The following is a 27,043-nucleotide window of genomic DNA, read 5'->3' as shown; positions in this document are numbered from 1 at the left end:
GTACATGCATTTAGTCACAACTGAAGTGTTGTAAAGATCTAGAAAATTATGAAACATTTTCCATGTGTGTATCCTGTGCTTCTGGGATAGACTGTGCAGCAATGGTTATGGACATTGAGTGAGGGAGGGTGGGTGGACAATCTAACGTCCCCTGGTTGACCACAGGCGTCAGGTGTGTGAGCAATGAGAGTCTGCGAGGGACTCCTCGCTGCGTTTTGGGGACTGTGTACAAGGGGTACTGGGGGGGACAGAGATCCCGCCTTTGCTCGAGACCGGGGACCCGATGCCCGCGAGTCAAACTTCAGACGATCCGGCTCGGTGAGGGCAAACCTCTAACAGGGGCGCCCCCTAGATGGGCCCTGTGATCACGCTAACTGTGCCAGGAAGCCTCTCTGTACGTGTCTCATCTGCAATTCAAATGGCGGCGAATCGTGGAGCTGCACAGATGGTGCAAGGCTGCAGCGATTCCCCGACGTGCAGGGCGGCCATTCGTCGCCTCTTCCCTCATAGCTCCCTCTTGCTAATAATTCCCAAATATTTACTAATCGCAAGCTGTCTCAGATACAGAAATTTACACATTTATTACACTGAAAACACAATTTAATTACTGAGTCATCAAGGTAATATTTTCATTATATACCGAATACATAAGTAAAACACTGGATGTTAATAAAGAGCGAATGCGCCAAACATAACGGTAACCATAGCAACGGAAGAAAGGGCATTAAGTTATTAACCTTGCAATTTCCTTCACAGTGGCGGCTATCATCTGCGGAGGTAAGACCCGTGGGATATTTGCCGTCATTGAAGTAGAATTGGCAAACTTTTACCCAGCAAGAGAGCTGGAAGCCGAAACCTGCGGGTTTACACATTTCCAGAGCGTTCTCACACACGTGCCCCTGTTAACGAGACTGCTTACGCTCATAATCCATTCATAATGACACAGCGCAGATCACACTTCTCAAACAATATTGATTAATACAACTGGACACTGTTAATAAAGCTATTTACATTACAGTGATGATACATCTCGGTCACTATTTTTTTATTATTATTATTATTATTATTATTATTATTATTATTATTATTATTATTATTATTATTATTATGGGGGGCGCGGTGGCGCAGTGGGTTGGACCGGGTCCTGCTCTCCGGTGGGTCTGGGGTTCGAGTCCTGCTTGGGGTGCCTTGCGACGGACTGGCGTCCCATCCTCAGTGTGTCCCCTCCCCCTCCGGCCTTACGCCCTGTGTTACCGGGTTAGGCTCCGGTTCCCTGCGACCCCATAAGGGACAAGCGGTTCTGAAAATGTGTGTGTGTATTATTATTATTATTATTAACAACCATTATTTAACCCTTTTCTTCAAGGCAACATTGAAGTGATTAATCCATTTATATGGCAGGATAATTTTTACTGTATCAAGTGAGGGTAAATGCCTTGATCTATGGTACTGCAGTTGGAGCAGGGTTCAGTTTTTGACTCTTCAGCTGGAAGGCTATGTCTCCACACTCCATAAAGCAGCACACTCTGGTTTTTGACCAGTTTACGTTTGTCATGTTGCTCGAGGACGAAACGGGAACCTAGCCACTACCGTGCCACTTGTTCAGTCAACAGCATTAGGATTTGGTGTTTGCTGATGCTGCTGGAGAACGAGATCAGCTGGAATTCATCAGGGCTTCCTGATGCCGCACGGAGCAGGAGCATTCAATAAACAACGTCTCTTTAAGGCAGGTAGGCAACTCAACACCTCAACGCGGCGCGAGGCTCGAACGGCTATGTCTGAGCTCCGGCGCACACGTCTTCGCTTGCCACGTCTGCGTCGAGGCGAGCGGGGATCATTCGCATCCACTCCAGTGTTCTGCTCCGCTCTCCACAGCTTGACATCAGACAACCGTCCTCGGGCCCCTCAGAGGTGCTCGACGATACCTTCTCTCCGGTTACCTGATGGTGGATGGATGAGCAACACTAGTTCCTCTCTCATGCTAAAGCAGGACACGTGTCTGTGCTGCAGGTACGAGCGCCATGTGATGACACGCTGTCAGGGAGCAATGCAAAGCAGTTATTTGCCCAGGTAGCTCCATTTCAATTTTAAATACCCCGTTCCGTAACGGAGACACGTTCCCCCTAAATATAGATCAAATCCTATTAAGCTTGAAAACATCACCAGAGCTGCAGTGTCGCCTGCTACTGGCACCTCATTTATATGGAGGCATCTGGGTTGCCGTGGCGTTGGCCGACACGCGATGCTGGGTCTGCGCAGCTGTCCCTGCGCTGCGGAGCGAATACGGTGATCCGTTACACCGCCACAGGTGTGGCCGGAAAAGGTCGCTTGTGCCGGTCTGCACGCGGATGCACACAGATGCACGCGCACCACGAGAAAGCAGCTCTCTCTGGAGATTTGCATACTGTGACACCCTGAGCCAATTACACGAAGCTGGGGAAAATTTTATGGACTAATCGCTTAAGAACTTATCAAAGCGGCAGGAGCGGTGTTAAAATCCGACAGACACACTGGGCGGATCTGGTTGATCAGCACTACGCTGTCGTGAATTCCTTTGTAAGACCATATTCGACTGTACTTTGTGAAAAATACATGACGTTTTGAAAGTCTTTGATTCTGTTGACATGGAGGCAGCGGGGGGGTGGGGGGGGGGGGGGGTAACGGCTGTTGCCTTGCAGTTGAAGGACCCACATCTGGATCCCACTTGGAGGAATCCTGTAGCACCCTTGATCAAGGTAATTGCTCTGGTTTAACACAGCAAAAATTACCCTGCTCTATACATGGGTAACTCAGTGTAAGAGGTTCAGTGTACAAAGCTCAAAGCATAAGTCAAACTGGAAAAAGGTTCCAGTTCATTAATGGTTAATATCAAGTGATGCGTCCCTGTCGGTGATGCGCCGTCGCTCGAGACGTCACCGAGTCGAGTTTGGGGAAGCGGTTCGACAAGGCTCTTCCTGGCAAGAGCGGCAGCAGCAGCCGCCGATACCCATGAATTCTCAGAGGTGGTGCATCACGTCAACAAGAAATGCGCTGGTTTGAAGTGGCGTCTGCAGCCAAGACGTGCGGGGAAGCGCTCAGAGCCGGACAAGCTGTCATTTCAACATCTGAAGTGCAGCTAAACTCGATTTCATAGCTTCTCCGACGCGCCGTGCTGCGGAGGCGGATGAGAAGCTGTTGCGCACTCTCTCCAACACGCCTGTGCTGTTTCGGTCCACAAACACCATGGGCCCGTGCTGCAGGCTTTCGCTGCCACTCGCGCGGTTCCCGCTTTTATCCTTTCTTTTATCTTCCCCTCTCTTTGCTTCTTTCCTGACTCTTTGCCTCCTGCTGTAATCCGGCGTCATGTCCATCTGAGGCCATCGAGCGACATCAAGTGACCCTTCGCGTGACGGTTCTTGCTTCAGATTCCGTCGCGTTGAATGCACGATGACCTGAAATTGCGGTCACGCAAACTTTCCGTTTTGTCGTCTGCTGGAAATTTCGATGACCGTTTTCATAGTAATTATTATTTTGATGTCCTCGTTAGCTGGGTACCTACCTACCTACCTACCTATGTATCCATCCATCTGCCCATCTAGCATCATGGAATAACTGTTTCAGAACCCGCAGCACATTGCGCAACGTCACTGTTTATCCGTCCATTAAATCAAATCCATTCCATCCATCCATTATCAATGACTGAATGTCCAGTGGTGGGTGGCAGTGGTCTTGAGCCTGTCCTGGCAACACAGGGTGGGAGACGTTATAGTCTGAGAGTGCTGTTGTGGATCCAGTCCCTCTACTAAGGTTGGCAACGCACAGCCCGTGTGTCCACTCAGCCACGACGCTATCGATGAGGACATCAGGAAACCACGGGCACCAATCTCACCAGATCCATCACAGCTGCTCACACACAGCGGCGCTACTCGCTTCCCGCTCCGCCACTGTAATGGAGATACGACGACGTGTTTTCTGTGGAGGAAAAGCAGTGTGTGTCTCTGTGTGTGTGCCAGCTCCTGGTGCTGAAGGGGAGAAGGGAAAGGGTGGCCCATTAAGGAGAAAGGGGGGACTGGGGGCTCTTTGTCATCCACACTCCAGTGCTGCCCCCTGCAGTCCTCCGGAGAGCTGCGTGCTCGCAGCGAGCCGGGACACCGGGACGCCGGCCCGCACGCCCGTGCCTCTAACACAGGACGGAACGCGGGTCCTTGTACAGACGTGTTACATTTTACGGTATGCGTGAAATTCTGTCTCAATCTGCGGGACGCTGCTGTGTCGCTGCTGTGTCGCTGCTGTGTTTGTTTACTGCCACCTCCTGCAGGCCTCCAGGGCCCTGCCCCCCCCCCCCCCCCCCCCTCGCCACAGAGGACAGTACTGTTAATAACAGATGGCGTGAGACGACCGCGTCCTTGAGAGTTCGCCTTATTGGCACCTCGCGCTAATTGTATCACATATAACACAGCTAAAAGCATAATAAATCTGAGCGGGCGGACGTTTGGTACCGGGGTCCTCCTCCTCCCCCAGACGCTAAATTGCTCAGTTCTTGAAATATCTACAACCTCCTGACTCCCCTCCTGCATTAGTGTAATTGCCTTTTTCTGTCGCGAGTTCTTGGGTTCCAAACAGAAGGGTGGGAAGGGTTCGCCAGCGCTCTGAAAAGCATATACAGAACGAGAGCCGCCGAAGGCGCCGGCGAGAGCGCGTTTTACTTTCGTTGTCTCGTCACCGAATCCACGTTTATCATAAGAATAGTACACATCTGAACAGCTGCTTTCGAGGGTCTCTGCTCAAGCGCTCGGTTCAACTTCCGACTGCACATTTCCTTACAAGCCAAAGCGTCAGCCCAGTCAAAAGGACGGCTATTCACGGCTTCTCGTCTTAACAACGGATGAGCTCCGCATTACTGAAGGCACACATTTCCCGGTTCGTTTTTAAATGCGTGTTCTTTGCAGAAAGACTCCTGCCAACCACAGGCGAACCTCCTGTCTCAACTGTATTTGTGAACCGCGGCGCCACCAGTGTCAATGTTTTAATCAACTTCACATTTTTGCGCCCAGCAATATGAATGCGAATAAGCGTGAAGTGCGGTGCAAATAGTCATATGGAGCAGCCCCTCCCCTCTGGACTGCCGATGGGGTTGTGGAACAGCTCACGTGGCGTACCGCGGTAACATTCCGACTGCGTCACTGGGAGCGGAAGCTGGGCTGGGGGGGGGGGTAGGTGGATGGGTGGGTGCTGTCTGACAGTGTACAATTTGAATGAGAAGCTTTTCCTGCATGGTACAGCTCGGGTGTGGCAGTGCCGGAGAGAGGGGGTAATCGATTAGTTTCTTCCTCCTCTTTAAAGAGTCGGTATAATTAAAAGACTCCCTGTTTTGTTCCGGTGTCCTCAAAGTCACGGTCATCATAATCCATCTCAAATCCATGTCGCAGGAAAACTAATCTAACTGGCCGTGTGATGGTTCATCGGGAATGAAACGGAAGGGGACTCGGGCAGGGAGAGCCACGGCTTCCTTTGTGGACCTTCAGTTTTACACTGAAACAAAACACACAGGCTCAGTTCCTGAAAGGTACGAGAGGAAGTAAAAATGAAGCGATGGGGGCGGTGACCCTACGCACATGCCTCATTGTGTCTGAGTCAGTCTGCACGTTTATATGTGTTCTACATGCAGTCTACCTGGCATCATGGTTGGAGCTGTTACCTTGCAGTTCCAATCCTTGGCCAGTGCTATAGGACCCTTAGTCAATGTTCTCACCCTGAACTAATACAGTAAAAATTTTGTGCTGTAAAAACCTGACATTGGACGAAGGAATCAGGCAAACAATGGTAAATTTTAATAACGTATAAGTTATCGCGGCCGTGGGTCAGCAGCATGTTGTGCAGCCGCTCTCAGCTGAACCACACTAATGTACTTTGAGATGGGTTTTAAGCCCAAACCATACTCATACTGCTGGATGCTTTACTGAAACAACGGCAGGTTCCTTCGAATAAGAGTATCAGCCGAGCGGTGTAAAAGTACAGTAAAAATAATTATCACTCAGCCACAGGGAGCTCGCAGAAATGAGTGTTGCATACAGAGGTTTATACTGCAGTGCTCTGTGTAAGGTGTGTGTGTGTGGAGGGGAAGGCAATTGTGAACACTGACACACCACAAACAGAAATGTGTGGTATGTGTGAATCTGAGCGAAATAATATGCTACGGAGCCCGTCTGAGTCGTCCACATAACCCACATCAATAATAACACGACCGCATAGCCACGTCAGCTGGACAATGGACATCATTCACACGTGAGTCACTCCTGCTTCTGACATCAGGGCCACCTGTGCTAATTACGCACATTATTTATAGCATAAGCAATAGAAATTCAAGCCATAATGATACATATTTAATATTTCTGACTACTTCTGCGACTTCCAAGGACATAAAAGTCCTCAGCGTGGACGGGCTGTGTCCTCTTCCCCACAGTGGCCTGAAATATGCAGGGTTTGTTCCCCTTGCTTTGAAAAATACCACTTTCAAGTTTACTTACACAAATTAAAACATAAAACCTTAAATAAAAAAAAAAAAAAAAAAAAAACAAAGCGTCTCGGAGGCTCATCGGCCACATCTCCTTGTCCCTCAGTGGCTCCATCCTCCACCTGACAGCAGAACAAATTAGTCACAGCCCTGATTTCATTGTCCATTATGCCAGGACACGACCACGGTAATACGCGTTCCCGCCAAAGTAAATGCTTCCTGCGTCAGAACACAAATCTTATTTGGTCCGCGCCGGAGTCCTCTGGGACCGCTGAGTCGGCAACAGGAGTGCTTACGGCGGAAGAATCCGGGACGTATTAACATATTTCATTAAATATATTGAACACTGAGGGATGTGGGGTCATAAAATTTGGATGCAGGCACTAAGCGGGAAGTTCAAGGACAATCTGACAGGAGAAAAGCGGCTTGTGGCGGAACCACGGGTAACCTCGCTGACCTTTCCACCTCCGCAAGTGGCGCACTGACTAGAGATGCCCCCTTGCACTCAAAGGATCTGGGTTCAAATCCCTAGATCAGCGTACTGAGCCTGAACTGATACAGTAAAAATTATCCAGCTGTATAATGGGGAGAAAAAATGTTTGTACCTAGCTTAACATGGCAAGTAGCTTTGGAGAAAAGTAGACAAATGTGAACAAAATTAATTAAATGTTATTCTATGTCCAAGAAAACATGACAAAGCATCAGGATGCTTTGCAGTGAGGAGTGATGTGACAGCCTCATCACAAACAGATGGCCAAAACAATTCAAATTAATCGCAGGCCAATTTGTAGTATGCCTCCCGAAAACAACGTTTTCCTCTCTTACCGTCTCCGAATTTAAAAAAAAAAGAAAAAAAGAAAAGTGTCTCTGTTCTGCTTATTGAAATAAGTGAAAGATGCTGAACAAATTAACTCTAAGGAAAATAACTTTTGCTTAAAGGAAGAGGGTCAAATGGACATACAGCCCATTTTGTGACGGCTAATGGCTCCTTACGTGGGGTGCGGTGCCAGCGAGAGATCACAGGCTCTGCAAAAATCCAAATTGTTTGTGAGCCAAAAGAGATGAGGCCCCCAAGCTCTGTGGGCAACATCGTTGCACAACCTCCTGTAGGATTTTGAACAATGATGGTAGAGCACACCTCTGGCTCCATGAAAGATGTTTTTATTTTTTGGGACAGGTGTGTTTCGGTGCGAAAACCTTCCCCAAAGCAAATTACTTCCACTGATTTACCCATTTGTACAGCAGAGCAGTGTTTTACCTGTAATCATTCAAGGTAAGTATCTTGATCCAGGGTACTACAGCAGGAGGTGAGATTTGAATTTTGGTGCTTTGAGTCCAAGGGTGGCAGGTCTAACCGCTACACCCCCTGCTGACTCATGTCTTGGGAGCGCAACGGTCTCAGTCATGTTTCTGAGTGGGGGATGGACCAACGCTTAGGCATCACATTTGCACCAGGGACTGAACAGACTTCCCAAAATTGCCATTCTTGATGTTAAGCGCGTGCACAGAGTCCTTCCAGAAAGTTCTATGCTCCACCTTTGTCTTCTGACACCAAGGACTGTGTCCACTGTCACTATGACTGAGTCAACGCATCTGATTGCTGCAACTTTTCCCATCCTCCCTGTGTTTTTGAACGGATCCAACCTTCTCATGATGCGTCCAATTTCTGAAAACCTCAATCTCATCAACGTTGCTTCTAGTGATGGTTCTGGCTGGATTGGATGCAAGAGATCATCTCATTCACGTAACACTTCTAATGTCATAAAATCCACTGGGTTGAGACTGTGGGACCGTGAGCTGCTTGGAAATGATGATGATTATCTATCTGGGATAGACTTTCAGTTCCACTGGAGAAGTTTGCTAAAACTGCAACACAGATAAAAAGTTCCTCTTGTACCAAAGAAGAGTCTGTGTTTTACACTCTGCGGTTTGTTGCCATGTTCTCCCTGAGACACACTTTCTGGAGAAGGCCGTGTGGTGAACACGGGACCTAAGAAAAGGCTGGCGAAAGGGGCCTGACGAACCCGAGATCGGCACAGCAGCACAGCGGGATCCCGGTTTGCCAGACAGCTCAAATCCCTGCTCGATCTGTGGAAAAGCCTGAAATGTGCACTTTTACTTTCTTTTCCTCAAGTGCACAACTCTGGGGGATGATGCAGCGGCACATCTGCGCTGTGAATACATATTTTAATCTGCTTAACTTGGAGCCCCGAGCCAGGAGCATTAAGGATTGTTCCGAGGCCCCGTTTCGGGTGCTAATGGAAAAAGGGAGCGAGAGGGGAGGACGGATCGATAATGGCGTGAGAAACGGCTGCAACCGCTCGCATTTTCATAGTGGTCATCAAAAGGTTATTTTATATCCAGTCGTGAGAATCGATTGTTTGCAAGGCGGCGTCGTGGACGGCTCAGGTCCTCTAGAGCCAAATTTATTTTGTATTTATATTATGTTTTTTCTTTTTTTTGCATTAGGATTTGGGAGATCAATGGATGCTTAATGTGGCTGCAAAGATCAGAAGAAAAGGGAATCATAAGCATATTTTCCAATTGATCGCAGAGGAAACACTGCTGGGTTTCAGAAGTGGAAACTTGACCGAGCCGACCGGCGGGAGGGCTGTGAGAAACCACCCAACCGGCAGCCTGTATTGACTCTTTTTACCATTTGTACACAATCGCCTTCACAGCACAGAAAAATCTTCAAATTAATCAATGAAAATAAACATGCAGAATACGAGGAATCCGCATTCAGCGGTCCTCGTTCCCCTGATCGGCCGTGCAATCTGCTTCGACACGGCGTCCTTGACTTGCCTTGGCAGCCGAGCACAGAATTGCCGGGCCTGTCACTACGCTTTAGCGCTGTGATGATGTGACACAATTTACATGGTTCCAATAGGGCCTTAACCATCTCTGTGTCCATCTCATGCATTATTCCCTCATGCAAAACCTGCCTATTGACTGAGCCGCCATCATTAAAAGATCCGCTGCTCAGCAGATATGTTACTAATTTTCTGGAAATGATGAATGGCTCTCGCGGCTATGTTTATTACTCATCTCCCTCCTGAAAAATCTCGTCTTTACCGAAACGTGGGGACGATGCGTTGATACGGCTCACGGTGAGTAGACCGAGATCCATTTACACGAACCGCGGCGAACGTGTCCGTCGAGGGACGAACAGTGACTTAGAAAGTGAGCGAGCTGTTCTCGTGAAGACATCATGTGAGTACTTATGTTGCATATCAAAAAACAAGAACATTTTCAAACTTAATGCATTGCGCTGCAGGGGTTCTGATCTAAGAATACATCAGTCTGTCAAAGAACTTTCAGTAGTGACACCCAGATTGGAGGCTTTTCACTTTATGCACAATCTCTGCTATATGTAAACTGCATGGGCAGGACGAACGGCAAGGGCAGCTGGTTTTCCCACAGAAAAAAGAAAAGCTTTTGTTGAGAACAAAAAAAGAAAAACATGTGATCCCTTTACTCAACCACGGGCAAATCAACAGTCAAGCAACAAAATTCGGCCATTATAAAAATATATGAAATTCCTGCCCTTCTGTTCTCTCTCTACCCTCCCCAGATCTCTCAGAGGAGCTGCCTGTGTGGGGGTGGGCAGTGCACAGCTGTCAATAACTTCAATCTTCACCCTCTACCTTGGAATCAGTAAATGTAATTTTATGATACCTAAACTGCAGCAGGAGGTGGGATTCGATCCTGGCTCCTGTAGCTGCAAGGCGGTGCTCTACCCACTATGCCTCCAGCAGCCTTTATCCCGCCACCGGTGATTGATTGTGATCTGTTGGAGGTCAGTCTGGAACTAAGGGCAGCGACACTCAAGATGTTGTCCCCAGATCCCATATGCTGCTCCTACTTGGCTCTGCTAGAAAAAATACATAAGTTTCTTTCTCTTTCTACGGTTCTGGAACTGAGCTTCACTCTTTAACGGCTTTTAAATATATTATTCGGGTTTGGCAGGAAAATGTATGCAGAGCCGGACTGATTTCACCGGCTCATGTTGTCACTCAATAATAAAATCAATCCAGCATTCAAATATGCGCATTATATAAATAAGCACCAGAATATACAGTTCCTGCTTGGGATCACGCAGCAAATGCTGTAACTTGGGAACCTTTCGAGAGGCCACATGCACATCGATTGAGATTAGGGATTATTGAACTGCTTCATTGGATTTTAGAATTGCAGTGCTGCTCTAAAGGCCACCAGTGAGAAATACTGTTCTTGCGGAATCAGTAGAATGCAGAACAAAGTGGACGAGCGCAGCGCCTTAATAGGACAGAAGGAATGCTGATATGTGTGCACATGCATCAAAAACTCCGCCACTTACTCTCATTTTCTGCACGCCGGCCCTGTTCAGGTACGTGCTGAGCCTCCACCCGACCGGAGCCCTGCCCCCTGCGCAGCCGGGAAGCCTGAGCCTTGAACCCGTGTAAAGCGTAAATGGTCCTCATGCACAATCTGAGCCAACACACCGAGGAAGAGCGCATTCCGATTCCTCGAGGCTAAAACACCGTTTTAGATGTTCAAATTATTTATTTAAAAGCTGTGATTAAACGCCGCCTTGGCTGACAGTTTGAAAAGTTACGTAAGGCCCGCGGAGCGTGTGTGTGACACCAAGACGAGTCTCTCCTCGACGTGAACTAAATACCACCGCGATTAAACTTTGAGGCCGAACAGAAAGGGGCTGTCTCAGGATGGGATGTGATCCAAACCGGCACTGAACGTTGGGAGGAAATACCAAAGAGTGAGCGACATATCGTCATTAATCTGACACTTTTCTCCAGGCTGACTCACAGTGGGAGGTTTGTACATTGAGCTACTTACACTGATTTACCCATTTATGCAGCAGGGCAGTTTTTTACTGTATTAGTTCAGGGTAAGTACCTTGATCTACTGCACTTGCACTGCAGCAGGAGGTGGGATTCAAACCTGGGACCTCCTCTTTGCAAGATATTTCTAACTGCTGTGCCACCTGCTGTTTGGAACACCAGAAAGGCTATTTTTAAAGGAGCATTTATAAATTTGCACATGGTAACTAGAAAAGTGTGTGTGTGTGGCTTGCTGGAGGCTGCTACTCGGAGAAAGTGAACATTTTGAAGCTCGCACACACTGTCTCCCACACAAACACATCAAACCGACAGAGGCTTTAGAAGCCGAAGGAGCGTCTCGCACAAGTAATCTGTTCAGTAAAAATTTCTCCTTCGGGGAGAATCGGTAAGGTGGGTTTTTAATTTTCTGTGAATTTAAACTTTGCTTTTTACAGCTTGCTCTTGCCTATGAATATTAAGTAACTGCTATGCCAAGGAGGCAAACGTGGGTGCGAATTGATGGACACAGTACTTGCTGAAACATCTTTAATTGAAAAGTTGAGATAACAATAATAACACTGAACAAACTTCATGTTCTAATACATCTGTTCTCAATGTTCTGGCCGCAAGTGAACGGATTTGTTGCGTTACATCCTGAAAGCAAAGAGGTGATTTGCTTGAAAGCATGGCGTTTTCATCCCTGAGATACACAGAAATACAGCAGCTCCTCGACTCACAAACTCGGCTGGGACCGGAATAACTTGATTTGTTCATAACTCCAGAGATCACAATCAAGGAAAGCTAAATAATAGAGATGCCCCTTGAATTACTCACTGGTTCGGTTCTGTACCAATCTAACATTGTCTATAATACATAAAAATGCATAGGAAGTATTTGCAAAAGTACTTTATTTTTGTATTTTATTAAATTTAAATGCCTATTCGCTGCTGATTGCCGATCAATTCCTCCTATTAAACATGGTTCCTAGTTCCTCATCTTGTCATTGTTCGGCGACACCAGGGAAAACGAGACACAAGCTGTAAACATTGTGGAAGTGAGCTGAATTAAGGTGGTCCCAAACTAACATTCTGTTTAGGCGCTCTTTACTGCCATCTGTGTGCTGGCTGTGCAATTACAGGTTGCATTCACTCCACAGCAAGCAGAAATTCTGCAAAAATTAATAGTGAAGAACACGCAAGCAGAAATAAATAATTAAAAAAGAAAAGCTGACTGCAACACGAGAGTTTGGCGTACCAATGTTGGGTCTGTTCATTGTTCATTGGTGGAGGCAGCGGTAAGAAATTGACGGAGGTGTTCCGCAGCGAATGGAAATAAGGGCAGCGTGCAAGCGCTGTATTTCGGGGGGCGGGGGGGGGAGTGCTGTCGTGGCCAAATCATCAATTATGGGTAAAAAAAGAGGGTTCATCTGAGAAATGGAGCTCATGGCAGGCTGCCATCACCAGAGAGCTCCAGACAGAGAGCAGGAAGGGGAGACCGTCGGAGCTCCGAGGGCACAAGAGAAGACTTTTTGGGTCTCCGCCCAATAGCTATGCAGACCAATTAGGGCACGGCCTGTCAAACAAAGAAGAATGATCGGTCTGCAGAACTCGCCTTGGCCTAACTCAACGGCCTGAGGTTTTTCCCAACGATGTTCTCGCTACAGGCTTTTTCTTAATTAAATCGCACACTTGGATCATGACTGGTAAATATTTCTGATAAGCACAGCAGCCAAATGAATAGGTGACCATATCACTACAAGTTATGTCGCTCTTAAGCTCACTTGCTTTTCGTTCGCCCTTCATCAGTTCAAATTCGTCATAAACAGGACAAGGAATTGAAAATAAAGTGACTGAGAGTCATAGATTAAATAATAAACAAATAATAATAAAAAAATCACGATTTCTTGGTCTCCAAAGTGCATAAATGAGGTTTCAAAGTTGTGTACTTTTCACACAGGAGCACTTTTACCTTCACTGTCAGATGCTGGTAAGTAAAGTATCGCTTACCGTCAACTTGCAAACACAGGTTAAGGGTTTGAATCCTGATTTTTCAAATCGAATCCTGGATTTTGTTATGGTCACTGTACTGACCATTCAACCATATCGAGGAGTTGGAACCGCAACACCGGCACTTTAAAGTGATCACATTCACATGGTTTCAGTGCTCTTACTGTAACATGGACCACATAGACAGCTGGAGCTGGGCACGAGTATCTCTTCATCTATTATTGAACACGCAAAGTTATTTGCTACCATGTCTTATGGAACACCCAGTATTACCACGGTATTTGACGCAGGGACTTTGTGCATGCGGCGCCCGGCTGAAATGCGGTCCTCCGACGCAGATGGACAGATGAAGTCTTTAACCTTATTAGAGGCGGCAGGCGATGGAGCCCCCCCCCGCAGGGTGCAGTGGGTGGATGAAAGCGGAGATTAATAAAGAGGTGGCGGCGGCGGAGCAGCATCTCAGGGCTCCGAGGAGGAGGAGGAGGAGGAGGAGGACGAGAGCGCCGCTCGCTACCATTTGGCAGCGGATGAAACTGTGGAGCGCCGGTCGATACGCGAGACTCCGATACGCTCTGATGCCAATATGAGATATGAGCGCTGGGGGGGGGGAAGGAAGAAAGTAACAGTAACTGTCAGCAGATATTATTTCAGACAGAGAAAGTGTGTACAGCACTCTGTGAGGAGAAGAAGCATCAAATAAATATAAAATTTTAATGCTCTATACAGAACAAACCCACGGAGGTGCAAATAGTGACAAAAACACTGCAGACCAAGGCCTTCTGTCCTCATTAAATACAACAACAGGACAGTCTTTCTCTGCAAACTACGCAGGTGACCCAGGTGCTACTAAGCAAAAACACGAAACACAGCGAGATCTGACATCAGTTTCCTTCTCTGCCTCTGACTTGAGGGCCATCAATGCTTGGAAACCTATACGCATATAAATTACAAACTCGTGTAACGTATACTGGTTATTACCGTGGTATGTGACAGATTGACTGGACTCAAGTATCATGTGTCTGCACCCATTCTCCGCGTCTCTCCATCCGCTGATGTAATGCACTTTTGTGAAAAAATAAATATGAAAGTGAAATAAACTGAATTGTAATACTGAACTGATACCCTGCTCTCTAAATGGCCAAATCAGTGCAAGTAGAATATTGTACAAGCGTCATGCTACAAGTTACCTCGGACAAAGGGATTATTTGAATGAATCATTAAAAAATTAATAAAATTAATGAATTATTAGGCATGCTGTTGCTCAGACTTGCGTGGGACCCGGTTCAGCAGCAGTCTTTCCCCCCGCTCCGACGGCCAGGTACCTCATGGGGCTCTCTGCGCTGCCGTTTCCGGAGACTTCCGCTGTGCTCCAACACGGCTGCTCATGCATTATTGAGGGCCTCCTGTTACTCCTCATGTTCTCACACACTGTTCACCTGGATAATGCAGAAAATACACCTGAAATCACAAAAAAATGCCCTGGAACCCTCCCTCTCCCTCCACAGACCTTCTACTATAACAAGATGAGCACTACCCCAAAAGCACTCCTTCAAACTAACTGCTAAGGGAAGACAGAATAATAAATTCACATAAAAATATAATTCATATTTGCATGCAAAATTTCAACACAGTTCAGCTGTAAACTAGCTACAGTAGATGTGATTTACAACTTCTCATAGACGTGATTTACGATAAATAATTTTAAAATTATGTGTACAAAGTATAGCAGTATCTTTAAACAGATATTCATATAAAAGAAATATGACTACTTTATTCATGCCAGTAGATAGTGATGCAGATGGAATAATACATGTGATGGGTTTAGAATTATAGAATCTGGCTTCAGCGTCAATAACTGCTAATGAGAGTAATTAGGGCGACACAGTCATTCGTTTAGGGTCTTGTGTAACGTGGCCCTGTCACTGGGGCTTCTTTAATCGCTTTCTTTTCTTTATTCCTGAAAACATTACAGATTTGCAGGGCAATAGCCCTAACTGTTGCTTATTAAAGACAATCTTGGGAACACACACACACTTTCTGAACCGCTTGTCCCATACAGGGTCGCGGGGAACCAGAGCCTAACCCAGCAACTCAGGGCATAAGGCCAGAGGGGGAGGGGACACGCCCAGGACAGGATGCCAGTCCATCGCAAGGCACCCCAAGCGGGACTTGAACCTCAGACCCACCAGAGAGCAGGACCCGGTCCAACCCACTGCACCACCGCACCCCCTGTCTTGGGAACATAGATTTCTATTTTCTTAGTATGTGCTGAAACCTGTATTTCCAGCGTCATCTCAAACTGGGTGCAATGGCTCAGGATTTCTTTGGTGAGTCCAGGTGGATGAGATTTATCACAATAAACAAACCATACATGATTCCTATGCATGACCCTAAGCAGGTATTAGATAAAATTTTGAACGGAAATTTTATATTAATTAATTTTCCCATTCAGTCAGTGACAGAGGATGAATTCAAAAGACATACAGTGTGCGCATATACATATATATACACATATACACACACACACTGTCCGAAGTTGCTTGTCCCAAGCAGGGTCGCAGCAAACCGGAGCCTAACTCGGCAACACAGGGCCAAGGGGTGGAGGGGAAGGGGACACACCCAGGATGAGATGCCAGTCCGCCGCAAGGCACCCCAAGCGGGATTCGAACCCCAGACCCACTGGAGAGTAGGACTGCGGTCCAACCCACTGCGCCACCGCACCCCATATATATATATATATATATATATATATATATATATATATATATATATATATATATATATATATATATATATATATATATATATATATATATATATATATATACACACACACACACACACACACACACACACACACACACACACACACACACACACACACACACACACACACACACACACACACACACACACACATTGGGTCATTTTTGTTATTATGTAGATTGTAGGCACTTTGAAGGAGAATTATAGCAGATTTTTTTTTTTTTTTTAACAGACTATAATGTTTTTGCTTTCGCCCCAAATCACCTGAAAATACTTGGTGCCCAGCAATTACTTGGAATTTGGAGGAGTCTGTGGAGTCCCTAAATCGACGACTGGGTTCACAGCACATGATTTCTTCAATTCTGTTAGATACCAGTGGAGCCGTCAGAAGGAGGGCAACTTGTAGTTGACGTTTCCGTATTACAGCCTTTGACACCTGTGGGGCAGCAGGTAGTGCATTGGTAGTGTATTGGAGAAAGGAATCACATAAATTATGTTTAATTATAATATTTCATGTGTCAGACAAAGTTTTTAGAGAAGTTTCCGCTAATGTGAGCAAAAAAAAGAGATTTAGCTCATAAGTGAAAAAATGAATAAGTGACACTAGTTTGACAATGAACACTTTAAAGGAAACCTGAGGTAACGCCCACCTCTTCTACACCTTAAAACTTGTCATTTATTTCTATTTTTCTACTTTTTCAACATCGCACACGATAAATTCGCCGATTTTAAAGAGCTGTATCTTCAGCAGAAATCCCTCAGAAAAACTTACATTCAGCAAAATCTTTATTTTCTCATTTATTTTAAAAAAGGTTAAATTTTGCATCTTTGTAGGTCTGCACGTCCATCATATTAACACGGCTGTAATTTGTCTTTTTTTTTAACCGCACTATATAAATCCAGACTGCAGAAGAGAAACAAAAACCTTCTTTTCTGCTAATATTTGATTAGAATTAATTTAGCTGCCCTTTCTGTTTGATTTGCATTTGCAGGTTGAGTGGTCCTGTGTAAATCGCACACCTCATCACTAAAGGTCACATCTCTGACTACATCATGATAGTGGGACACGGTCCTGTTCTTCTGCTACCACCAGCAGTAAACAGACACACAGAGGATGATCAAGGCCGTAACTGGTGCTCCGCTGCCTACCAGTCAAGTGCTGATGAAAGGGGGGTGGTCCGCGTAGCAACGGTACCTGTCTCCCATTCCAAGACCTGACAGTGGTCATTCAGGTTAATATCTTTATAAAATAACCTAATATTATTACATATTTATAATCACACACACACTGGCTGAAACTGCTTATCCCAAGCGGGGTCGCGGCAAACCAGGGCCTAACCCGGCAACACAAGGAGAGGGAAGGCACCCAGGACGGCACCCCCCCATAATAATTCAATAATATCATTATAATGATTTATAAATATTTATTTATTTAATTCATGCTTTTCACCGAAGCAACTTGCAATGTTATGTTACTTAAACTGACTTAATTACAGGTGGGTAATTTTTGCTGTATCAGTACAAGGTATGTGCCTTGATCAAGCTACTACTGCAGGTCCTTTGAATCCAAGGCAGGAGCTCCAACTACTGTGCCTGATGGTGGCCACTGGGGTCCTCTTTGGGTCACATTTCAGCTTCTCTCAGTCAGTCTACATTTACATTTATTCACTTATACACTTTTCTCCAAAGTGACTTTCAACAGATACTATATAGTGTTATCAGCCCACACACCTTAGTCAGCAAGGTGCCTTAAACTGCTAGATACACTACTTACACTGGGTCACTCTTCCATACATCAGTAGAACACACTCCTTCTGTCACTCATACACAATGGGGGAACCCAAACATCATGTCTTTGGACTGTGGGAGGAAACCCACACAGGAACAGGAAGAATATGTAAATTCTACACAGACTGAGCAGGGATCGAACCCCCATCCTCTCACACCAGCCAGGTGCTGTGAGACAGCAGACGCTATTCGCTGGGCCACCGTGCCAGTCTCTGGGCTTGATGGCCACTCAGCCTTTCGCTGCAAAGTTTACAAATACATTTATTCTTAAGGAGACATTTTTCACACAAAATTGTCACATGCCATGGTATAAACCGGTATACATCACACGGGTAGCTGCATATAAACTTTTCCGTCATTAAACATTATTAAACATAACAAACGCATTTATCGAGCAGTTACAAGATCAGGAGAGAAGGTAAGTTTGAAGAAAAAAAAAAAAAAACAAAAAGAGAGGAATGGTTCCCTGCTGTCGCAGCGCCTTCATTACGAGGCGCAAACGGACATGTGCAGCCGAGCGGGAAATAGACATTCGGCTGAAAACAAGATTTCCCTAATAGCGCTTTGTGTCTGAATTGTTCTTTCTCATCAGAGAGCTGAAATTCGACCTCTGCTGAACTTCAGAGAAAGAAATACCAAAATTGGACAGAGTACTACAAATTATTAACAATTTTCACGGAGTTCTCGCAGGATGTCTCATTTCTACAGTGAGCCTTTTTATTGCGCCAGCCTGTGGGGCAGCCATTCAGCCACACGTGTAACACGGTCAGGCGTGTCTGAGCCGGAAAAAGTAGAAATTCACCTTCGTTTTATATGCAATTTATATATTATGTAATAATAATATATAGCACACACGCACACACACAACACGCACACGTACCAGCAATGCCTGGTATGAGGAATGAGCAATGTAGAGGAGAAGCTGATGAAAAATAAATATGCATGAGAAAAAAATGTGTTAATTTCCAGAGAATATTTGAATTTCAAACCAAAGTCCTTTCATTGTCACTCTGCCTAAATACTTCTAAAGATCTAACAAACCTAATTATCTGACAAAATCCAAATATCTGAATATCGTTTGATGTTTCTTTCTGCTTTTCGCTGAATCTGGCAGCCTGATCCTTTAATGTTTTATATCTAACCGCAAGAAGCTGAAGAATTCGCTCCATTGTTTATGTAATGATTATCGCTTCATCTCAAGGTGGGAGGTAAGGAACATTTTGTAACTGATGTGAATATTATATCAGCGTTTTACAAACACAGAACGAGCGATTATGGAGATGAAGTTTGGAAATCTGGGTGTGTACACAGGAAAAAATTAATATGCAATAAACTATCCAGTAGTAAGTAATAAAGTCATACTGTACTTCCAAGAACAGCAGGGTAGATGTTGCTGGAGTGGTGGGGGTGGGGTGGACTATCTGATCAATGATCAGCACACAAACACTCGGGTTCCCCACGTGTTGCGATTCCCCCAGCGAGAGCGAGCAGAGGGAGAGACACGGCCGCTCAAACTGAGAACAGATGATCTGCATCCCTGGCAGCTCTCTTGTTTACTGTGCTCAGCTTGTTGTGTTTACTTCTTCCCTTTTCATCACAGTTATCTAGAGGGCCCAACAATTGGCATAGCAGCGATGGCCTTTTCCTCCTCATCTGAAGGTTCCAGGTTCAAATCGCACCTCCTGCTGTACTACCCCCGATCAAGGAACTTGCCCTGAACGAAGCTGCAAGCTTCATTCATTTGCTCCATAAATACAAAGCAACTCAAATGCCAAACTAAACGTTTGCAAATTTAAAAGAAATGAAAATGAAATGACAGGGGGGCACGGTGGCGCAGCGGGTTTGGTCGGGTCCTGCTCTCTAGTGGGTCTGGGGTTCGAGTCCCGCTTGGGGTGCCTTGCGATGGACTGGCGTCCCATCCTGGGTGTGTCTCCTCCCCCTCCGGCCTTACACCCTGTGTTGCTGGGTAGGTTCCGGTTCCCTGCGACCCTGTATGGGACAAGTGGTTCAGAAAATGTGTGTGTGTGTGAAAATGAAATACCCTTTTGGCTGTACTGCTATAAAACTAAGCGACAAGGAAAATCTGCCAGATATTCACAGAACTGAAATTAAAACACAACAAGCAACTAAACTCTCACATTGGATAACATAATATTTACAAAGCAGGAAAACTCCAACATTCTGCGCCTGCCGTCTCTTAACAAGGTCCTCGGTGAGAGTGAGGCTGCAGCCGGTTTAATCGCTTTGGGGAAATTAAGAGGAAGGACACTGTTAAATGAGAAGGACCTTGGTCACCAGATGGAAAGTGATGAGATCCAGCATGCCGTGCAGCAATGAAGCTGGACTTGTCACCACACTTGTGCCCGCAAAGTCGCTGGTTCAAGCCCTGGGAGTGACTCTGACTGCGATATTAACCCTTACGGCCCCTATAAATGTCCAGCTGTATGAAAGTGAAGGGCTGTAACTCGGTTCGGACATGCCCACTGGGTAACCGTCTGGGTGATGTAATAATACGATCCCTGACATTTCAGTTCTTCCACATTGCTTTTTTATTAGCCCTCCTGACATTCCTGATTCTATAAGTAAGTTAAGGAGGTTCGGCTGCAAGCCTCACGGTCACATCACATGAGGGCCTAAGCGTAACGGCTCGACATCTGATAGGTGTACTTTGTTATCGAATCATACAGCAAATTCACTGCAAGAAAGCTAATTTGATATATTTTCAATTATTGCGCAACTGGTTTACGATTGAGCACCCACATCGACATCTGATGTCATATGAACTGAGAAATCAATCTCCTTTCGACCAGCAGCTATTCTGTGTAGAAACGGTTTCACCCTCAACCACGTGGTTTCATTTCAACTGATGATATTAGGAAGAATAATTATTTATGGCCTTTGTTATCCAAACTTTAAGTAGAGTTATGTAGACAGGATCTGTTCAGAATGCAAGATGTGCAGGTGTCGCAGTTTCCTCCCTAACGAAAGTTGCGATGTCCGGTCGGGGACCAGGGAGGCTGCGGTTGGGCCAGTGACATCGCCGATAGACGACCAAAGGTAGATTAATCATCCTGCAGAAGACATGCACATTTTTTTTCCTTTAAGAAGCACCGGTAATTGTTTAGTGACTGGGAGGAATTGATTTTTATTACGGACGGGGTGGTGCGGGCGTGGGTCAGGTCAGTGGGGAAAGGAGGCCTACGAGCAGCTAAATGAAACAAATGGGGGAGACATGTGGGAAATTCTAATGCGAAAGTTTGGCCTGGAAGTGGCACAAAAGAGCTAATTACTTTTTTTTCCGCTCCCTTTGGTCTCCTTAGGTGGCGAAAATCTAAGGCAGCGAGCAGTCTGGATCACCGCAACGGGGGCATCCGCGCTGATTCCGGTTGTGCGGCCGCGTGATGATGAGGCCACCAGCGCTCAGGCGGACAGACGGGCCCGGAGCACCTCGCCATGGTTCGTGCAGTAAAAACCCTCTGTTAATCAGGTTTCACTGCGCTAAATGTAACCGCGTTACATTGCTTCGGAGGACTGCTTAGCATTAGCGCCGCTGCCCCATCGCTAGTGACCACAGTGACACTCAGCTGTTGCCCAACAACCTGTCGTATTGGCCGCCCCCTTCCTCCGGTGGGCCTGTCTTTTCCAAGCGCATCAGTTTGTTGTTATAATGCATTATTTATCGGACGCTTCCCTTCAAGCTATGTTAATTTACCCATTTACACAGCAGGGTTATTTTCACAATGTATATCAATTGAGCGTAAGTACCTTGATCGACGGCTATGACGAGCGGAGAAACTGAACTCCAAAACTTTTTCGTCTTGAGATTTTTTACATTAGCAGAAATTTCCGCAAAACTTTCTCTAACCCGCCTGAAATGTACAGCTGTGATGAAGCGTAACTTCTTATCACATTCCTTTCTAAAAGGCAATTTACAGTGTTAGGTCTGTACATGAAGCGACACACTGATGCCGAATGGAGCCGATCCAGACAAACTGGAAGCGTAACGTGTTCTGTGTTTTTTACCATGGTGAGGTGAGGACTAGCAGTATGTCGTAGCCACATGCTCCTCTTCAACTCTCCTTGCCTTTCTGTCCGAGAGATGAAGACCCTCTTCACGGCGGACAGACGGCTCTGCGCTCATGTCGTTCTGAGGACGCTGTCAGCAGATGTTTAATGAGTTTGCGAGGATATTGGGGTCATCGGGGTGGGGGGGGGGGGGGGTTGCAACAAGTGTTACATTCTTAATGGGCAGAGCTAATAAAGCAGATCTCATTAAATACCGATCGATATCGGCAAGTGAAAGGATACGAAATGGGAGAGGCTGGACTCTGCACCTCTGGACACAAATCCCGAGCCACTCGCATTATTCCTGCCGCCCGCTCCGCTTGGTTGTCGACGGTGACCTCATTCCTTTCTTTAAGGAACCGTCCGCTGTCTTGTTTCTCCAATTACGTGCAATTTTCAGGGCTGCTACCCTGTTGAACCAAGCGATTGGGTTGTGGTTAAACCTGTGATATGCAATGTGATGTGCAGAGCTGGGGGACAAAGACACTTTCAGCTGCCGAGGACAATCAGCAGCTTCCTCCCCACCGGAACATCAGCAATTAAAGAGGGTCTTAATTAGGGCCCGGCTCTCTGTCGGTGCTGAGTGATTCGTCCCGGGTGTCAGGAGAGCCGTGGGCGAACAGCTCTTACACATCGTTGCGTGAGCTGTGGACCTGTCCTATTTCAATGCTAACATACGGAGAGTGGCACGCAGCCACAAGGTCAAAGCAGGGCCAGCGGGTGGCGGAGTGGTTAGAGCTGTCACCTTGAATGGAAAGGACCATGGTTTGGATCCCACCTCCTCCTATAAATGAATGAATAACCCTAAATACTTGAGTGTATAAACATCACACTGTGAGTCACCCAGGAGAAAAGTGTCAGATAAATGAAATCATAACAATGAGTACTCGCGCATGTTGACCCGAAACGTTCCTCCTTTTTTCCTCGGGTTGGGAGGAGGCCCAAGAAAGAAAGATATTAGTGCAATGTTTTTTGTTTTTAAAGCTAAACCTCCTTTCTGGCAGAATGGTAAACATCCTTTCAGGTGGGGGAAGCGAAAATCTGATGGTGGGAATCAGAGACACACACAAAAGACCCCCCCCCCCCCCCCCCCCCCCCCCCCCCCGTGCAGCTCTCCATCTCACTACCCACCGCCAACCTTATCTTAATTCTGATAAAATTTCACATTTCTGCAGCTTAATAACCTGCATTTTTTTTTTTTTACCTCTACATTGTCTGTTTTTCCTTTTGCCAAAAAATAGAGTCAAATATAAAGCCTATTCTTTTTTACGGTGTTCTACATTCGTGACATATAATTAAATATCACGATAGCATCTTCCCGCTAATGTCTCGCTGCAGATATTTCAAGGTAATGAATGGCTGTGCCCAGTGCCAATTTGTATTTGTTAGTGCGGAGAAATGCGGTGCACTGCGACCCGGACCGCCGGCTGCCGGCCAGTCTGGGAGGATGACTCACTCTGGTTAGATCATTTTCTCTAGAGGATGATAAAGTCAGGCTCAGCTCGCAGAGATGAAGTCAGCCCTGCCCATTACTCTATTGATAGGGGGATAGATTACCCAGCACTACCCAGCAATCGCGCTTCCATTTCCCAGAGAGTGCCATTATTGAGTTTAGTGTGCTGTAACGCCTGGGCCAAACACACCGGTGTCTCAGAAAGAGGCTCTGATTGGTTGACTGGGGCTAGTAACTCATTCATTAATCAATTTATCCAAAACAGTTTGGGCATCCGGGCACACACGCTTATTGAGCACATTCATGTGGGGAAGCTGCTCTCCGTTTTTCACTTTACGTTTCAACGGTGGGAGAAGGATCCTGCATAAGATTTCCATGCCTTGATGAAACATCGACCTGTGGAAAAAATATAATACTACAGGGTGAAGTATAATGTAAACACTGTGCCCAGTTGATATACACCTCTTCCTCAACTTACTGACAACCGAGGCACTTTTTGATTGCAACTCTCGAGTCAAATTCTACCACGAAGTCACTATCAGTAAATGTTCCCTCAAATGTCGCCTAATTTATTTGTGGGCTGGTCTTATATATCGCTATAAATAAGATACTGTAGAAAACTCACACACACACACATTGTCTGAGCCGCTTGTCCCATATGGCGTCATGGGGAGCCGGAACCTAACCCGGCAACACAGGGCGCAGGGCTGTAGGGGGAGGGGACACACCCAGGATGGGATACCAGTCCATCGCACGGCACCCCAAATGGGATTTGAACCCCAGACCCACCAGAGAGCAGGACCCAGGCCAACCTACTGCACCACCACACCCCCCTGCACTTTTGACACACACACACACACACACACACACACACACACACACACACACACACACACACACACACACACACACACACACACTGTCAGAACTGCTTGTCCCATACGGGGTTGTAGGGAACTGGAGCCTACCCGGCAACTCAGGACGTAAGGCTAGAGGGGGAGGAGACACACCCAGGACGGGACGCCAGTCCATCGCAAGGCACCCAAGCGGGACTCAAACCCCAGACCCACCGGAGAGTAGGACCGTGGTCCAACCCACTGCGCCACTGCACCCCCCCACTTTTGATGTATATTTGAACCTAATTAAAAACGGTAGAAGATAAAAATATGTAGTCTCCAGAAACTCCTATTCAAAGATGAGTGTTGACTGACTCATCCTTGTAAACATGTGGAATGTTCCTCACCTTCTTACTCACCACGGTCACTCAGAAACACCAGATACAAACCATAAACACTGTGGAAATGAGTTGTGGATGGTTACAAAGCATTCCGGTTCTATAAGGGTGCTCTTAATTGTCATGTATCGGCTCCGAGGGTGAACGCAGATCTCGTTTGCTCTACTTTGGAGAGAAATTTTAAAGAAAAAAATAAGTGAGGAAAGTGCAATTAAAAATAAATACAAAATCTGGAAAATTTTTGTTTCCATTTGTATCGCGAGGAGCCGCTGCACGCAATCAGACTTGATTATTGACCACCTGTGCTAATACGATATGTCTCATTTATGCATTATACTTGTTGCTTTACTGTCTCTAAAATATAAGCATATGTGACTCTTGTCCGTTCTTAATCAACGTATCATAAGTCGCTTTGGATGAACCATCTGCTGTGTCAATATAAATGATGCCAGCTGTTCGGTATACATCAGTTTAGCGAGCATTTTGTTACCGCGATTGTAACTTTAGGAAACAATGACGGCCGTGTGCCCGCAGGGAAGGACCAGTGCGTTTCCGTTGCGCTGCGTCTTCGGCACCGTCGTGCCGCCGGAGGAAACGCAAACCCGCATACAGGAGGGATGATTGACAATCAATCGGCCCGTCAATACGGCTTTAATATTAATGACAGCTCTTTTCAAGGCCTGTTGGGAGACGTTTCCTGCCGTGCTTTCTCAGCACACGGGGCTTTCTGACACATGTAAGGGCTAATGGTGTTTACTGCGGGGAACTGCGTGTCTGGCATGACGAAGCGCTCGCCTCTTTGATGCCTCCGTGTCTCTCGGGCGCCGAGGAGGCGCCCGCTTTGGAGTTAAAGGGCCCCCTGGCTGTGAACGGCACTGATCCCCTCCTATCGGCCGCTGGGGCGCCGACAGGATCCCGTTTAACGCCTCCGGCCCTTTACGCACAGCGCGACAAAACACATGGCGGCGCTACCATGGCTGTCCGAGACACGGACGTGACCGGACACCCTTCCTTCCTCCCAGACAAATCGAGAGTAACGCACTGAGAAGCATTCGGAATGACTCATTTTGTGCATTTAATTGGCATTCCACCTAAATGAAAGTAACACAGCGGAACCGCAGTGTGACCGTCCTCCTCCCGAAGCTCGCGCATCGTGATCAGCAGAAATATTTAAAAATCGCACCCACGCTGGAGGAGGTGCGTGTCAATCTGTGTGTCCAAATCAGGTTCAAAACATTCTTGACTGCACCAACACTGGTGAATATGGTTTGATCCAGTTCTAGATGTTGACCTCGTTGTCTGTCGTTTTATTTTTCTCACTCTCTCTCGCACACACACATACTCCTGTTTGGGGTGTCATGTGATGGACTGGCACCCCATCCTGGGTACGTCCTCTCCCCCTTCAGCCTTGCACCCTATGTTGCTGGGTTAGGCTCCAGTTCGCTGCGACCTCTGTTGGGACGAGCGGTTTCAGACAGTCTGTGTGTGTGGGCGCGCGCACACACACACACACACACACACACACACACACACAGTATATCTTTTGAATTCATCAACTTCCTGGCATTGTATTTTGACTTAACTGAACAACTGGTAGCGTAGTGCTTAGAGCTGCCTTTAGACCCAAAAATCCCAGGTTCGATTCCCACCTCCAGCTGTAATACCCTTGAGGAAGGTACTTACCCTAAATTGCTCCAGTAAAATTAGTCAGCTGTATAAAAGGGTAAATAACTGTAAGTACCTTAACACTGTAAGTCATTTCAGAAAAAAAAGTGTCAGCTAAATGAATAAATGTAACATAATTTTTGAAGAAAGGGCGGCAGGTGGTGTTGTAGTTAGAGCTGTGACATTGCAATCAAAGGACTGAGGACTGACTTCTAATCCCGCTGCTGCCACATAATTGGGAAGATCAATTTAAGAAGATTAACATTTAAATTCTCTTTGGTGAACAGTGTGAGATGAATTATTGTAAATTAAAAACAGAGCAGAGCAACACAACAAAGCGCAGTACGTACCTTGCTCCGTATTCACCAAAATTGCTTTGAAATTACTTTTAGAATTTTAAGCAGTTTGTTCCGCAGGATCCTGGAATAAGCGATCAGATACATTTTGATGAATAGATTAATAACCAATAAGAAATGTTGTTTTTTTGATGAGTATTTTCACTTTTGGACATTATACACACTCACATTACATTTATTTATTTAGCAGACACTTTTCTGCAAAGCAACTTCCAATGCACTCTGTGTAGTGTTATGAGCCCACACACCTTATTCACCGTTGTGACTTACACTGCTAGATACACTACTTACACTGGGTCACTCATCCATACATCAGTGAAACACACTATGGGTGAACCTGAACAGCATGTCTTGGGACTGGGGGAGGAAACCAGAGCACCCAGGGAAAACCCAAGCA

This window comes from Scleropages formosus, chromosome 5, assembly GCF_900964775.1.
Source record: "Scleropages formosus chromosome 5, fSclFor1.1, whole genome shotgun sequence".
In the NCBI taxonomy this organism is placed as follows: domain Eukaryota; kingdom Metazoa; phylum Chordata; class Actinopteri; order Osteoglossiformes; family Osteoglossidae; genus Scleropages; species Scleropages formosus.
The sequence above is the reverse complement of the archived record's forward strand: the minus strand, read 5'-3'. Positions refer to the sequence as shown.